Source organism: Mirounga leonina, unplaced genomic scaffold (genome assembly GCF_011800145.1).
Source record: "Mirounga leonina isolate KUSES-001 unplaced genomic scaffold, KU_Mleo_1.0 Mir_165, whole genome shotgun sequence".
Lineage (NCBI taxonomy): Eukaryota > Metazoa > Chordata > Mammalia > Carnivora > Phocidae > Mirounga > Mirounga leonina.
Window position 1 is genome coordinate 65,111,735 of NW_023270415.1, and position 15,178 is coordinate 65,126,912.

The 15,178-nt window shown below is 37.9% G+C and overlaps 1 non-coding gene across 1 annotated transcript; it reads right to left on the reverse strand.

Moving 5' to 3' along the window:
* Nucleotides 1-13,320: 13,320 nt before the first annotated feature.
* On the reverse strand, nucleotides 13,321-13,427 carry LOC118015460. Its single transcript, XR_004680630.1, has one exon. It is a non-coding gene; the product is annotated as a U6 spliceosomal RNA (small nuclear RNA).
* Between the last annotated feature and the right edge of the window lie 1,751 nt (nucleotides 13,428-15,178).

Sequence of the window (15,178 nt, forward strand, 5' to 3'; positions counted from 1 at the left end):
GAGGCTCTGTGTTCACAGCTTAATCACCTCCAAAAGACCCACCTCCTCATCCCATCACTTTGGAAGTTAGGATTTCAACAAATGAATTTTGAGGGGACACAAACAGTAGAAATTTATCTTTGTTGATTCTTTTATTTTTGTGACTCTGTGTTTTGTTTTTTTTCCTTTTGTTTTTGTTCCTAGTTCTTAGCCAGGTTTGGTTCTGGCTTGTACAGATGGATTATTTTGTCTTGCGTAATAGTCAAGACTGAACCTCTGGACTACAAGCTTAATGCAATTAATCGTTAGAATAATAATAATATTGTCTAACATCTGCTGAATACTTATTATGTGCCAGGTACAATTCTAAGTATTTTACATGTATGAATTATTTAACCCTCATTACAAACTCCATGAATGGGTATTATTTTTTCTATTTGACAAATGAAAAAAATACACACATTTCCCTTTGTTTGTTTACAAAGCAATTATGACATGCATTTTTTCATTTCACCTTGAGAAGGATGCTATAAAATCTGAAGTGGAACAATTCTTATTCCCATTTTACAGACGGGGAAGTAGATTCAGACGTTAGATGGTTTAACAAAAGTCTCAAGTTTTCTGCCTCCAAACTGAGTATTTTTGCTTTCAAAGTCCACTCCCTCACTATAAAAGAGCAAAAATAAAAATAAAGACGTCACAACAAAACTAAAAAATACAAAAAAAAATTAGGTAGTATACCCAAAAGAGACATTGCCTTATAATAAATTACCTAGAGCCAATTCCAAAGAAAAGAAATAATGACAAATGCTAAGTCCTTTCTATAAAACTGCTTCCTATATTTAAAACAAAAATACAACATACATATTAAACCAAAATATTAAAAAGGATCTCTTTATTTTACCTAGGACAGCACAAGGATGTTTTCTAAACTATTATATATTAAAAATATCAGCAGTAGTTTTGAGTAACCTCTGAAGTGAACCAAGAGAAATCATTTAAAAAATATATTTTGACAGGCTAACACTATTCCTAAGAAATTATTGCTCTAACTTGAGAGAGCACCAAAGGGGTTTCAATTAAACTAAATTCTCCTTTGCAGGATTTAAAAATTAATGTTCACCAAACTTCTTGCCAGCTCTCCAGGAAGAAGTAACTAAAGGTCCAAGAATATGCTGAACATCAGATCCAAGTAATGTGTCAGTCTGAATGGAGTGAATATCATAACCCAAGAAAACAGAATCTGGATTACATTAGGAAAACCCACAGATCCACTAAGGAATTCTACCTACTGTACACTGTCATCATAACTGAGATTAAGAGATTCCTATAAGGGCAAAGCAAGACTTTGATTTCAGAGTCCTGACACTAAGAAGTGCTATATTTATCAAGAGTGGAGTTGAAATTCACTAAAATCTAAGTGATCTCAAATGGTTATAAACCTGTGAATCTACCAAACTCTCTTAGAGAAAATACCAGTGAATGGTGAATGGCCATATACTTGAATGGTGATTATCCTTTGATTTTGTCTTCTCTCAAATTATATCTTAAAATACTTGTGCTATGTTTTCCAGATTTTTTTTTGCCTATGGTGTTAAAAATTCTTGGTGCAATATCTTCCTCAAATTATAACTCCATCACTCTATTTACAGTCATTCAAAAAAATAAAAAGCATTAGCACTCATATATGCCAGGCATTTTTTTTTTACTAGATTCAAGATACTTAGAAGAACAATCTATTACTACTTCCAATGAGCCTACTGGTATATTATGAAAGATAACAGGTGTGTTTATAGGCATACCCTCACACCCATACAACAATTTGTGATAAATGCCAATTCATATTCCTTATAGAGCTTTTCTCTGAGCTTCTCACAAAGCAACCACCACCTTCTCTTCCTAGAAAACACCTTTAGCTACACTTCTATTTTATTAATACTTATCAGACCTGTAGCCATTTTTATGGCTAAAAGTTCTAATCAATGCTGGAATTGATGCACTGGAGGCAGTGGGGAGTGTATGAAAGAAACCAAGGCATCACCAAGACTAATATCAGGAATTACATTCTTGACTGGGGATAGGAGGAAGAATGGAGATCTGTTTATAAATTTGTTGTCTGTGGCTTTACTTCCCAAACTTTGTGTGAGGTTTATATTCAAACAAACCTGAGTTCAAATTCTGTTCTTCCTCTTACCAGTACTAAGATCTTTTAAAAGTCTTTATTCTTCTAGTCTGAATTTCCCCATTTGTCAAACTGAGATAATGACTTGCTGTGCAGTGTTGAAATATCAAATAATGAGATAATGCATGTAGAGGGCTTGGTGAAGGACCTGACACACAATAAATATTTAATAAATGGTAGTCACACTTATAATTATTCATGCTGATTACCATGTATTCATCCATTCATTCAACAAGGAACAGTTAAGATTATGCTATCATATTTTCTCAAACCAGAAAGCAACATTTTTTCATTTTAATATTTTCAAAATTAAAGTGATAATTTCATTAAACATGCACACAGTATATAACTTTTTTCTTCTGAAAGATGTCTTTTAATTTGTTGATGTTCTCCTACAGTGTCCTAGTGCTAGCCACTGTGCAAGAAGGTAGACAGTGACAAAAACTGTGCGAGAAGGTAGACAGTGACAAAAACAAGTAAGAAAGCCCTGGCTTCTAGGAATTTGCAGACACTAATGCCTGGCAGAGAGGCCATATGGCTTCAGCCTATGAAGAAGAGTTGTTACTGCCTACTTTCGTATCTTATTCTAATTGTGGCAAAGATTTAAGGCTCCACAGGCCACTTCAAGAATCTGAGGAAAGTTATGGGCTTTCTCTTCAAGACAAAATATACATATATATTAGTTTTATGTACAATCTTGGGAGTTTTGCAGACTCCCCCAAGATAATCCATGGTCTCTCCCTCCCCCCAAAAAAAATCTATGAAACCTAGGTAAGAACTCCTGCTTACCCTTTTCTGAAAAATCCCGTTACCCTGCAGGTCACTTTTATAATTCCATAATTCTGTGAGCTTAAGCATAAGGATGTCCTGAAGATGAAGAGTACAGTGCAGAGCTAAAAATCACTGACTCATAGAGGCTCTGACAACAGTTTATGCTGGGCTGGTAGCCAAAAGAATCAAATTTAAGGAAAGAGAAAAGGAGGTTTATATCAACCTTAGGAAAAACAACCTACAACTTATTACTTTCCTCATTCATTTAGTGCAAGTCAACCAGCCACAGAGTCAGTGTTTGATTTACTATCCTATTAGATGACCCATCTTTATAGCCCCATACTCATTACTCCAAATCTAGACTTGTGGTTTGGCTGTGTATCAAGGCTGTAACTATAAATGTCAATGTAAGGGTGATAAAATCAAAACAATCTATTTTCAGGAAACCAGTGTGCAAATGTATCATTATAATTTTTTCTACAATTTATAGAACTCTGGTCAAAGTGCTTGTCAGAAAAAAGAAGTTCTTTTTAGCCTCTAAGTCCCACTCTAAACACAAGTAATGGCAGTTCTTAGTTACTGAATAATTTAATTACGGGAATAATTTGAAGTTCTAGAGCACTAAAGGTTAACAGTAGCAACACAAACCCAAATTTAGCTCAACATCTGACTAGACCAGCTCAACCCCATACACAGTAACAGCCTGATAGAAAAAGAGGCATATCCATTTCTGAGCATAAATGTTATTTACCTCAGTCTCTGTACCTCATACATGATGTGCAGCAATGAATCAAAATGATGAGACACATTAAAAACAAAAGGAAACAAACAAAACAAAAACAAAAACAAAAATGCCACTGTCAAGAGATAAAGCAAGCAACATAACCAGACTCAGAAGACTCAGATGTTGGAACTATTAGGCAGGGACTTCAAAATAACTACCACTAATATGTTAAACAATACAGTAGAAATTTCAGCACAGAGATGTAATATAAAATAAGAATCAAAGGGAAATGCTAGGATTCAGCAGTTGAAGGCGTACTGAATTAGGTAATTGCTGAGCTGCTTTAACCCTGGCATTCTATGATTCTAAGACCACCACTCCTAGAAGGTAAGAGATGAAAAATCAAAACAAGGAAAAGGATGGTTTATGTGGAGAAAAGATGGGGCAGCTGATAGTCTCCCACTGGGATTGTTCCTTCACATCTGCAATTTAAAACATAAAAAGGAATGAGAAATTACTGCACACACCTCTGGTTAGGAAGCAAATTATATTAACATAAAAAAATGCCTAGTGGGATGCTGCTTTGAGCCACTAGGTTCTCTTCTTTAACAAAGGCAATTCATTAGGCTGCATCTAAGAACACCATGAGTCTGTACTGGCTCTATTTAGATGAAGGCTTGGAGTATCCAGGGGGTTCTTCTAGGGGTCTATACTCCAAAGAGAGAAAACCCCAATTCAAAGACCAAAGTTGGGACACAGTTACAGAATCGGGGTCTTTGAGCAGGAAATGCTCATTTGTGGTATGGTGGCTGCAAGAACAAAGAGATGAGCTAAGCCAAAAATCAAACATGGTCATCAAAACCCAGTTATTAAATACAATCAAGAAGAACGAAAATTCTATCAAAGATCAGACAGGGAAACTGAAGTTGGGTACAGTCAAAATTTGGGAAAAAGGAGGGGATTTAGTAGTTTTGAGTATAAACAGTGAGAGGAGTAAATTGACCCTATTTGTAAACACTTTTTCAGTTTTTCATGGAGCCCAATCCTTGAAGCTAAGACTGACCACAGAGACTCTAGAATCTAGACTCAAGAAGAAAGAAATTTTCAGGTAAGACACAATGATGAATATTACCTACACATGCCAACAAAGGAGCTATAATAATTCTTATGCTGTTGCTAACAATTTACAGTGTTTAAAAACAACTAAAGGACATGTCTAGAAAGTAAATGCATAGAAAATTCCTCATTGGCTCTCAACTAGAGGTGAAATTACCCCACTGGGGAGCTTTTGGATATGTAGGAATGGGGCTGTTTGTCATTAAAAACAAGGAAAAATATACTATTTGTGTGCAGAGGGTGAGTGCCAAGGGCTCCAAATGCCCTATAGCAGGTGGTGTAGGTGAGGAAAAATCATTTTCCTTCTACCCTCTTAGGTTCAAGGGGAGGCCCACAAATCCAACTGAAAAAAGGCAGGTTAACAAGAAAAAAAGTTTTAAGTATGTACATACTGTTAAAAAAAAGAGAGAGAGATAACAGATCCAAAATGAAGTCACTTGTGCTAGGCCCATGTCAACAAACTAAGACTTAATACCTAATCTAATTGCAATTTCAGCCCTTCCCAGGAATGTAATCTTAACCAGTCATTCTGGAATTACCTGGACAGCAACTATGAGGTAATCCCCTAAAGAAAGGTGACCTTGCCTGAACAATCAGCACTTTGCTAGAATAACCTCCTTGTCCTGCCTCCTTCTGCCCATAAGTCTTCCATTTTGTTCAACTCTTCAAAGCCTCGTTTGCTAGATGTTTGCTAGATGTGATGCTGCCTGACTCATGAATTGTTGAATAAAACCAGTAAGATCTTTAAAATTTCTCAGCTGAATTTCATTTTTTCATAGTACACACAGGAGTCCACAAAGGAAGATATGGCTCAAGGAGCCTTTTTACCATCTTAGGCTAAGTAAAGGAAAAGGTTTGGGGCTTCCGGGAGGGGGAGGCAAGTTATGGGAAGCTGAAGGGAAGAAATGTGTGGTAAATAAGGACTGTCTTGCCAGGCTGGTTAAGAGTCTCCCAGGTGATAAGAGTTGCCTCCAGGAAGTAGATCTCTTCCTAATATGGAGATATTTTTACAAATGGAAATTTCCTATATGAATGTAAATTTCCCTTTAAAAGGGGGAAATTTATACTCTTATTTTTAGGCAGTTAGGGGGAGGTAAAGAGCTTTTCCTGAACCTTGGTTCTCAGTGGCCCTTTGCTCAAAATGATCTCTGTGTCTAAAAGGCACAATTTGGGGTAGTATATCCTGGTACCCTTCAGTGGACCATGAAATGAAAAGCAGTCCATCCCAAAATGCCAATATCATCTCTATGAATTAATCAATCAGATTGATTTGGGGTCCAAGGTATAATAAAGAGAGGAAGAGCAAACGAGACTATTATCTGCCTTGGTGGCTTAAGAACAAATTAGGAAATGAAAATATTATGTCGAGAAATGGCTGAACATTAAAACTAATACAAATTACTACTTAACTTCTCTCTGCCTGTTCCCTTATCTGTGAAATGGGAATAATACTAACTACCTCATAGAGCTGTTAAGATTTAATTGAGCTAATATATATATATTTTTTTTAATTTTTTATTCTTATGTTAATCCCCATACATTACATCATTAGTTTTAGATGAAGTGTTCCATGATTCATTGTTTGTGCACAACACCCAGTGCTCCATGCAGAATGTGCCCTCCTCAATACCCACCACCAGGCTAACCCATCCTCCCACCCCCCTCCCCTCCAGAACCCTGTTTGTTTTTCAGAGTTCATCGTCTCCCATGGTTCGTCCACCCCTCCGATTTCCCCCGCCCCATTCTTCCCCTCCCGCTACCTTCTTCTTCTTCTTCTTTTTTTTTTTTTCTTAACATATATTGCATTATTTGTTTCAGAGGTACAGATCTGAGACTCAACAGCCCTGCACAATTCACAGCGTTGAGCTAATATATTTAAAGCATTTTGAAAAGTACTTGGCATACAACAATCCCTAAGCAATACATTGTTTTTATTATATTATTTCTAAGAAAAAAATTAAACCATGAATATTCCCATTAAAAAAACATTTGTTTGAATAGCCTTGACTCCATAATGAAAGGTTTTCCCCATCACTATAGATGCTCCTCTCTAGCTCCCTAAACCTACCCATCTAAGGTAATGTACATTGAAAGTCCTTTCCACCAAAACCCAGTGCTTCTCCAAGCAAAGACTGCATAGCCTAAGGGGATTCAGAAAGAACAAGCTGTCTCTGCCAAAACCTATTCCCAGAAATCATCAGACCGGCTCTGGCCCCAGCTATACTCCAAGGTCACAACTAAGAAGTAATTAGCAGCAGCCCTTCCTAGCCTGCTAATTACAAGTCCCATTCCTCATTCTGGGCTGCTCAAAGAGACTTGTGAGTTGACTCTGATGGCACAACGTATAGTCCTCAACCTTGTCAAAGGTTCTTTATTGGGTTGGTAGGGGGCACTCCCAGGAAAGTTTTAAAGGGGGCTCAGCCCCACCTACCAGCACCACAATGGCCTGGGTATTTCCCATGCTCTGTTCTGATCCTTTAACATTTCCTGGGACACTGCCTACTTCACTGGCATGCTATAGTGTCCACTGCCCTTTCTCATGGAGATGCAGTCATTTGCATCTTACATGACTCTGCAGCTTCATTTTACCACAAATGAAGAGATTTGGAAGATTGAAAATCTAGGGACAGTTTGGGAAGTCAAATAATTTATATGCTGATTGTCTTTTTTTTAAGATCTTATTTTTTTATTTGATGGAGAGAAAGAGCACACAAGCAGGGGTAGCAGCAGAGGGAGAGGGAGAAGCAAGCTCTCCACTGGGCAGAGAGCCCGATGAGGGGCTCAATCCCAGGACTCTGGGATCATGACCTGAGCCAAAGGCAGACGCCCAACCTACTGAGTCACCCAGGTGCCCCTATGCTGATTATGTCTTGATTCATGGACCTGTTTAGGCAAAAGCATTACGTATAAAGATAAGCCTACTTTATAATCCCAGGAGCCTAACCGCAAGCCAAAATGGCAGTCCTAACAATCAGTTTAAAGGGAACTGAATCCAAGGTGGAGAATAGTTTCTGAACTCTGCTATAAATTCTACTTCAATCTAAGAAAAAAAAATTCCATCTATAGAAAAAAATATTTTCTTCTAATAATATGTATCACTGAGATAAAGTAATTAAAAGCCTAGATATGAGTTTGAATCTTGACTCTATAACTTATAAGATAGGAAACTTTTGCAAGCTTTTTGATATCTCTGAGGCTCCATTTCCTCATTGTTAACTTAATGATAATAGTATTACCCACTTCATAGGTTTGCTGTGAGGATTAAATGTGATAATCTACCTAAAGCATTTAGTAAGTTCCTGGTACATAGAAAATTTTCAATAAATGATGGCTGCTATTACCATAATTATCATTTTCATTAGCATCATGACCATTAATTACTGTATTACATTGCTCCTCCACCAAATAATTAGGAACTTGCTATTCTTTAGATTGGCAAATATTTATTGATCACCTGTTATGTGGTAGATACTATCCTAGGGATTGTACATAATGCAGACAAAGAAAGTTTCTCCTTAAATGAAGTTTACATTCTGCCATGTTGTGCATGTTATAATTTTAAAATATATATTCAGTCTTTGTCCCTGGTTCCTGGCATGGAGTTTCTAAAACCCTTGGAATTTCCTGAGTGATAGGAGTGTGTTTTGTTATTCATAATGATCCCCTTTTGACCATAACTGAACTTATACTAAGGAGGTGACTCATGGAGAGGGGTCCAGATAGCTTCAGGACGGGGGCTGGTCACCAGAAAAAACAACCACAGCATTAGAAGGTTAGAACTTTCAGTCCCCACCTAAGGCGTAGAGGTGGAGGTGGGGTGCTGGAGATCGAATTCAATCACCAATGGCCAACGATTTAATCAATAATGCCTATATAATTAAGCTTCAGTAAAAATTCTGAAATGAAGCTAAAGGAGCTTCTGGACTGGCAAACACATCAAGATGCTGTTATGTCCTATGCATCTCTTCCATTTGGCTGTTCCTGAGTCATATCCTTTATAATAAGCCAGGAATTACTAAGTAAAGCACTTTCCTGAGTTCTGTGAGTTATTCTAGTGAATTACTGAACCTGAGGGACAGCTCATGGGAACCCTTGAATCTGTAATTGGCCAGGCAGAAGTGTGGGTAGCCTGGGCACCCTATTTTCAGCTTTCATCTGAAACAGAAGCAGTCTCATGGGACTGAGCCCTTAATTTGGGTCTGCACTTACTCCGAGTAGTTAGTGTCAGAAATGAATTAATTTGTTAGATACCCAGCTGGTATCAGAGAATTGGAAAATTGGTTGGTGTTTCATAAAAACCACAGCATGTATGTGTCATGGGGTATGGTGACAAGATACAATAAACAAGGAGATGGACAGACAGATAAGAGAGATAGGACTCAATTTGATAATGGTAAGTGCTCTGAAGAAAAGATAGAGTGGTTAGGGGAGGAAAATAATTTTCCCTCTACCCTTCTCAGTTCTTATTTGACAGCCCTATAATAAAAAACATACTGACAAAAGAAAAACAAAATATACATGAGAGATACCCAGAGAAAATGAGTAACTCCCTGAGATGGCTTAGAATTCAGACTTAAATACCATCTTCATCGGGAAAGGGGAGGAGGATGTTAGCCTTTTAGAGGACAGGAAACAATTTTTAGGAAAGATGAATGGGCCCTTAGAATAGATGGGAGGTATGATAGTTTCTGACAAAGTCTGTCTGGGTGTGGTGTCAACTTCTAATCTCCTCTCCCGTGATAAGTCAACCTTCCCTTGTTGATGAAACTCCTTGAGAGGGGATTTGTAACAACTGAGTTCCTTTGGAGGATCTGTCTTTTGGCAGGTAAGGGTAGTCCAGAGAAAGCCTGTTCCTGCATTGGCTGTTTTTCAAGAGCCTATAGCTCAACATAATCAATATACCAAAGTGGCACATTTCAAGGTAGCTGTATGTTCTGCTGTATTCAGTGGTATGAGGAATAACAGGTGGTGGCCACATTTGATAGAGTAGTTGGGGGCAGTCACTCAGAAGGGAAACACTGCTAGATGCACTACACACTAAGCAATATTTTCTTCATTTTATAAAAAGAGATACTGTGGCAGAGTGAGATTAAATCATTTACCATGGCCACCCTGCTAAAAAATGGCACAACTAAAATTCTTACCTCATTCTGTCTCCTCACCCCAACATTCAATCTGCTTCTTGTTGTATTACAGTATTACAGAGGGACAGAAATGGTCTATATCTGTGCTGCCTGATAGTCCATATGTGACAACTGAGCACTTGAAATGTGGCTAGGATAAAGAACTGAATTTTTTATCCCATTAAATTTTAATCATTTAAATGTAAACAGCCACATGTACCCAAGGATTTCTATCTTGGACAGTGAAGTTCTAGGATTTCTCCATTGTGTGATGACTTGCATCACTTAGTTCTATTTTGCTGATATTCCAGCACTTTTTGACTCTACCTTCCTTCTGAGAAAGATGTCAGCTGGTAGCAAACACACCTGCTAAAGATTAGCTACGTTAAACCCCCCACAGGCCTGTGTCATTCTAATTAGTCACTGTGTCTCAAAAAACAGGATATTAATTCTCTGTCTTTATTTCATTTTATATTTTATATACATGTTTTTTAATGTTGAAAAAAAAATCAATATTTCAGGCACACCCAAATGCCAGAAGCCTATTAAACCAAAGGTGCAAGGGAGAAAAGCTGATTGAGACCACATGGCATTTTCATAGAACAAATTTTATAGAAAAGAAAGGCAGTGTGAAGGAAAAGCCTCTGCCTTATCAAATGGTGTCCATTGTAGCAACTCAGGTTGTCAAGTAAACTTCACAGACAGTAACCACGGATAGAGTGATTTACTCTTTCAGCACCAAAACCTGAAGCAAAAAGACCAGCACTGCAATTTAAAAAAAAAAAAAAAAAATCATAGTCTAAAACCAAGTTCTGGAGCCTTCGTCATTCTTATTGCCTGACATGAGTCAAGCTCTGGGGACACCGACCGCAGAGCTAGCTCAGGAAATGGTTAAAAATACATGCTGTGGGGTCACACAGACCTGAGTTTCAACTCCAGCACACTGCACTTCCCTGCTCCCCATTTTCTTTTTAAATTGTATACTTCTGGGACATTGCGAGATTTTACCATTTTAGCACTAATCCTTCAATATCAGTTTGCTAATCACTTACCCTAGGTGATTCCAAAAAAGCAAAGGCAGGTCCTTACCCTTGAAAAGCTTTCAATCTGGTTGATGATATGTGTTCAACACACAGCAAACAAGCTGAGATTAAATGCTTATAGATAGCATGGATTTGCCAGTAAGAACAGGCATTTAAAGACAGGATCAGTAAAAGGAATAGTTTAAGACAATAAACATCTTGCAAAGAATTTTGTTTCTATTATTTACCTTAGCGGCAGAAAGCTCAGAACCAGATCTCAAGTTCAATTATTTCGATTATAATATCCCATGAAGTATGCATGTTTGTGGTATTGCCATGCCCTTGGGACTGAGGATGGAGGGGTGGTTAATTTTCTTTTTTTTTTTAACTTAATTTTATTTTATTATGTTATGTTAGTCACCATACAGTATATCATTAGTTTTTGATGTAGGGTTCCATGATTCATTGTTTTCGAGGGGTGTTTAATTTTCAATTTCTATTTTATATTTTTGCTATTATTTGTTCCCCAAGTGAGTGACACTGTAACAAAATTATCTGAGATAAAAATAAATAATAATACAGACTGAAACTGTCAGGTATTACCCATCTTTCAATTTATATATTTAAAAAGTATACTAATGAAATTTGTGAAGCACACACTCCAAAATTTGGCAATTAGGTAAAAACACAGAATAGGAATTAAGTAAATGAAGCAATGGCAACAGAGATTTCCAAGTGCTTGAGATTAACTGAGTACTATAATTGACCATAATATTTTCTCTAAATTTGATAGCTCATATTTGAAAAAAAGGGGGAAAAGAAGAGGAAATGCATTATTTTTCTTTGCTGGACAAAGACCATATATGCCGATGTGCCCAACCCATACCAATCAATCTCAGTGAGAAACCTTTGCATGCATATTGAGTGCCCGAGACAGGCTAAAGAAGAAAAATACAACTCAGTACACCAGGAATTCACAATGAAGCAGAAAACTGGGCTAGGTACCTAAGCAATGATACAGTTTTCGGTGCAGTAGGTACTAGATGAGAGGCAACACACAATTACTGAGAAACTTCCATGACCCCAGCATCCTACTTTACCCGTTTAGCGTAATGTAACCCTAGCAACCAAATGAGGGGATTATTTCTATTCTCCATTTTCTAGAGTGGCTATGGAAGTTTACACCCAAGGAACTGCCATGTGACTGGAGTCCAAGGGGATAAGTGGAAGTTCTCAGGTTGCGATATGAGAAAGATATTCCTGAGGGGAAAATAGCCTGTGCAATGAATCAGACACAGAAGTTCATAAACCACAGCATTTGCAGAAGGATGTGGTACCCTGCAACTTAAAAGTAGAGAGTAATGAAGGAAAGTGGTAGAAAAGGAGATTAAAGACAAAGAACATCATGATGTGTTCTACTTCCTTATGCATGTATTGACCTACCTCTTGGTTCAGCGATGACATAATAGTTATTGCACACATTAAAAATCAACATTCTTGGGGTGCCTGGATGGCACAGTCGGTTAAGCATCCAACTCTTGGTTTTGGCTCAGGTTGTGATCTCAGGGTCGTAAGATCAAGCCAGAGTGCAGGCTCCTTGCTCAGTGCAGAGTCTACTTAAGACACTCTCTCCCTCTCCTTCTGCCCCTCCCCCCCACACACACACTCACTCTCCTCTCTAAAATAAATAAATAAATATTTTTAAAAATAAGTATTTGAAATCCAGAAGCCATAGGAAAAAACTAAAATGTACTTATAATTCATTGTACCAAAGTATTTGCCATATATGCATACACATAAGAGATTAATATCCATAAAAAGTGTTTCTCATGCATATTTATAGACGAACTATATAAAGAGGCAAGTCACAGATGATGTACCAACTGCCAGGTAATATATTAAAAGATGATCAGCCTTATTGGTAATCATACAAATTTAAATTAAAACAACTAGAAATTATTTTTACCTAATAGATGAACCAAAAAATAAAAGATTGTTAATATACTGTAGGGAAGGTGAAAATTTACCTCCACCCATCTTAAGTTTTCAAGCTGGGGCTCTTTAACAAAAAGACAACAAGAGAAAACCAGTTTATAAACTCATGCATTGCACATCTCATGGGAGAAACTTAGAGGAACTCAAAGGGGCAGCCCAGGATTCCAGGTTCTGTAGCATCTTCAACCAAAGACAATAATATGTAGAGAAATGGCAGGCCCAAGTTTTAGGCTGCTGCAGGTGGAGAACTGTGAGAGGGTAAATATGTGGAGGAAACTAATGGAGTAAGGTTTGTTTGCAGATTCCTCTGGTGCCGTCTTTGGACTGATAGAACTCTGTCTCCTGTAAAAGGAGAGTTTATATCCTGCCTCTAGACAGACAAAGGGGAGCTCTGCTCCTTCCTTTTTTTTTTTTTTTAAATGCTTCACGCATTTGCATGTCATCCTTGCGCCACGGCCATGCTGATCTTCTCCGTATTGTTCCAATTTTAGTTCATATGCTGCCAAAGCAAGCACTGCTCCTTCTTAATTGCCCTCAGCTCAAATTAATTTTTATGTCAAAGAAGTATATTTTGGAGTGACATATTCTGGTTTTCTTCAATATTATTTCACCAATATTGTGATGAAATGGTCACTTTCTTTCATTGCTGGTGAAAATATAAACTGGTTCAATATTCTGGAAGAGGGCTGGATGTTATTCATCAGAATTTACAAGGTGCATCCTGTTAGTTGAGTAACTCAACTTCAGAGAATCTGTAAAATCTATCCCACCAAAAGACTTGCACTTGGGCACATAAATGTTTCCACAAGGATGTCCACTGCAGCACTGTTTACAATAGCACCAAGATGAATACAATGGAAATGCATATAAGTCATTTTACCATCATGTTACAGCTACGCTATAGAACACAATGTAGCCCTGAAAAGACAGTGGCTTTTAAAATGAACATTTATTCTTTTTTTTTTTAAGATTTCATTTATTTATTTATTTGACAGAGAGAAAGAGAGACAGAGGGAGAGGGAACACAAGCGGGGGTGTGGGAGGAGTGGGACAGGGAGAAGCAGGCTTCCCGCGGAGCAGAGAGCCCGTCACAGGGCTCAATCCCGGGACCCTGGGGTCAAGACCTGAGCCGAAGGCAGACGTGTAACGACTGAGCCACCCAGGCGCCCCCCCAATGTACATTTATATGTATTTCCACAATTAGTGCTAAATGAAAAAAACTAATGAATAGTATTTAGAGTATGATCCCATTCATGATTTTTGAAAAACTAATTATGTGTATATGAACACATATAGGCACAGAAATTCATGAAAAGAAGTATGGAAGGATGGGGAATGAAAGGTGGAGTCATTATCTCTGTGGAGGGAATTAAAGTAGGGGAGCGGGGCGCCTGGGTGGCTCAGTCGTTAAGTGTCTGCCTTCAGCTCAGGTCATGATCCCAGGGTCCTGGGATGGAGCCCCGCATCCGGCTTCCTGCTCGGCAGGAAGCCTGCTTCTCCCTCTCCCACTCCCCCTGCTGGTGTTCCCTCTCTCGCTGTGTCTCTCTCTGTCAAGTAAATAAATAAAATCTTTTAATAAATAAAGTAGGGGAGCAAATGGAGGGTGGGGCAGAAAGAGGAGCAAGGAGGAGAGTAGAAAGAAGACTTTATTTTTACTCTTTATGCTTTTATAGTATTTTAATTTTCCTATACTGAAAATGCATCCATAGATCTTATATTATTTTTCAAAATAAAAATAAATTAAAACTAGTTATATCACAGCATGAACATGTCATCATCATGGTCATTCTTGCTTACCAAGGTGGCTATATTGCCCAGCCTGGCCAGGCTTCGTTCTGATTTAGCCATCTCAGAGAAGCTCATCTAAGCCCTTCCAAATCCCTTAAAAATCACTGATTCTCAGAATTGTAAAGTATTTTAAAAGTCATCTACTCAATCTCTTATCCAAGGGCTTGAGACCCCTCTTAAACATTTCTGCAGATTGATCTCCCAGCTTTTGCCAGATTCCTCTTCTAGTGACAACATCCATTGCTTCCCATGGCCTCCTATTCTATCTTCCAGCATCTCTACCAGAAAGACCTCCCTTGTATTAAGCCAAAATAAGTCTCCATCTTTAATCCTATGTACTCCTATGAACACAGCTTACAGGTCTCTCTCCACCCAGGAGGAGAAAGGAGGTCACCACTATCCTCCCCAGGTGAATTAGAAGAGCTTTCTTTCTTCTTAATGTTCATCATACCACTAACCATGCTGTATTATAATTGTC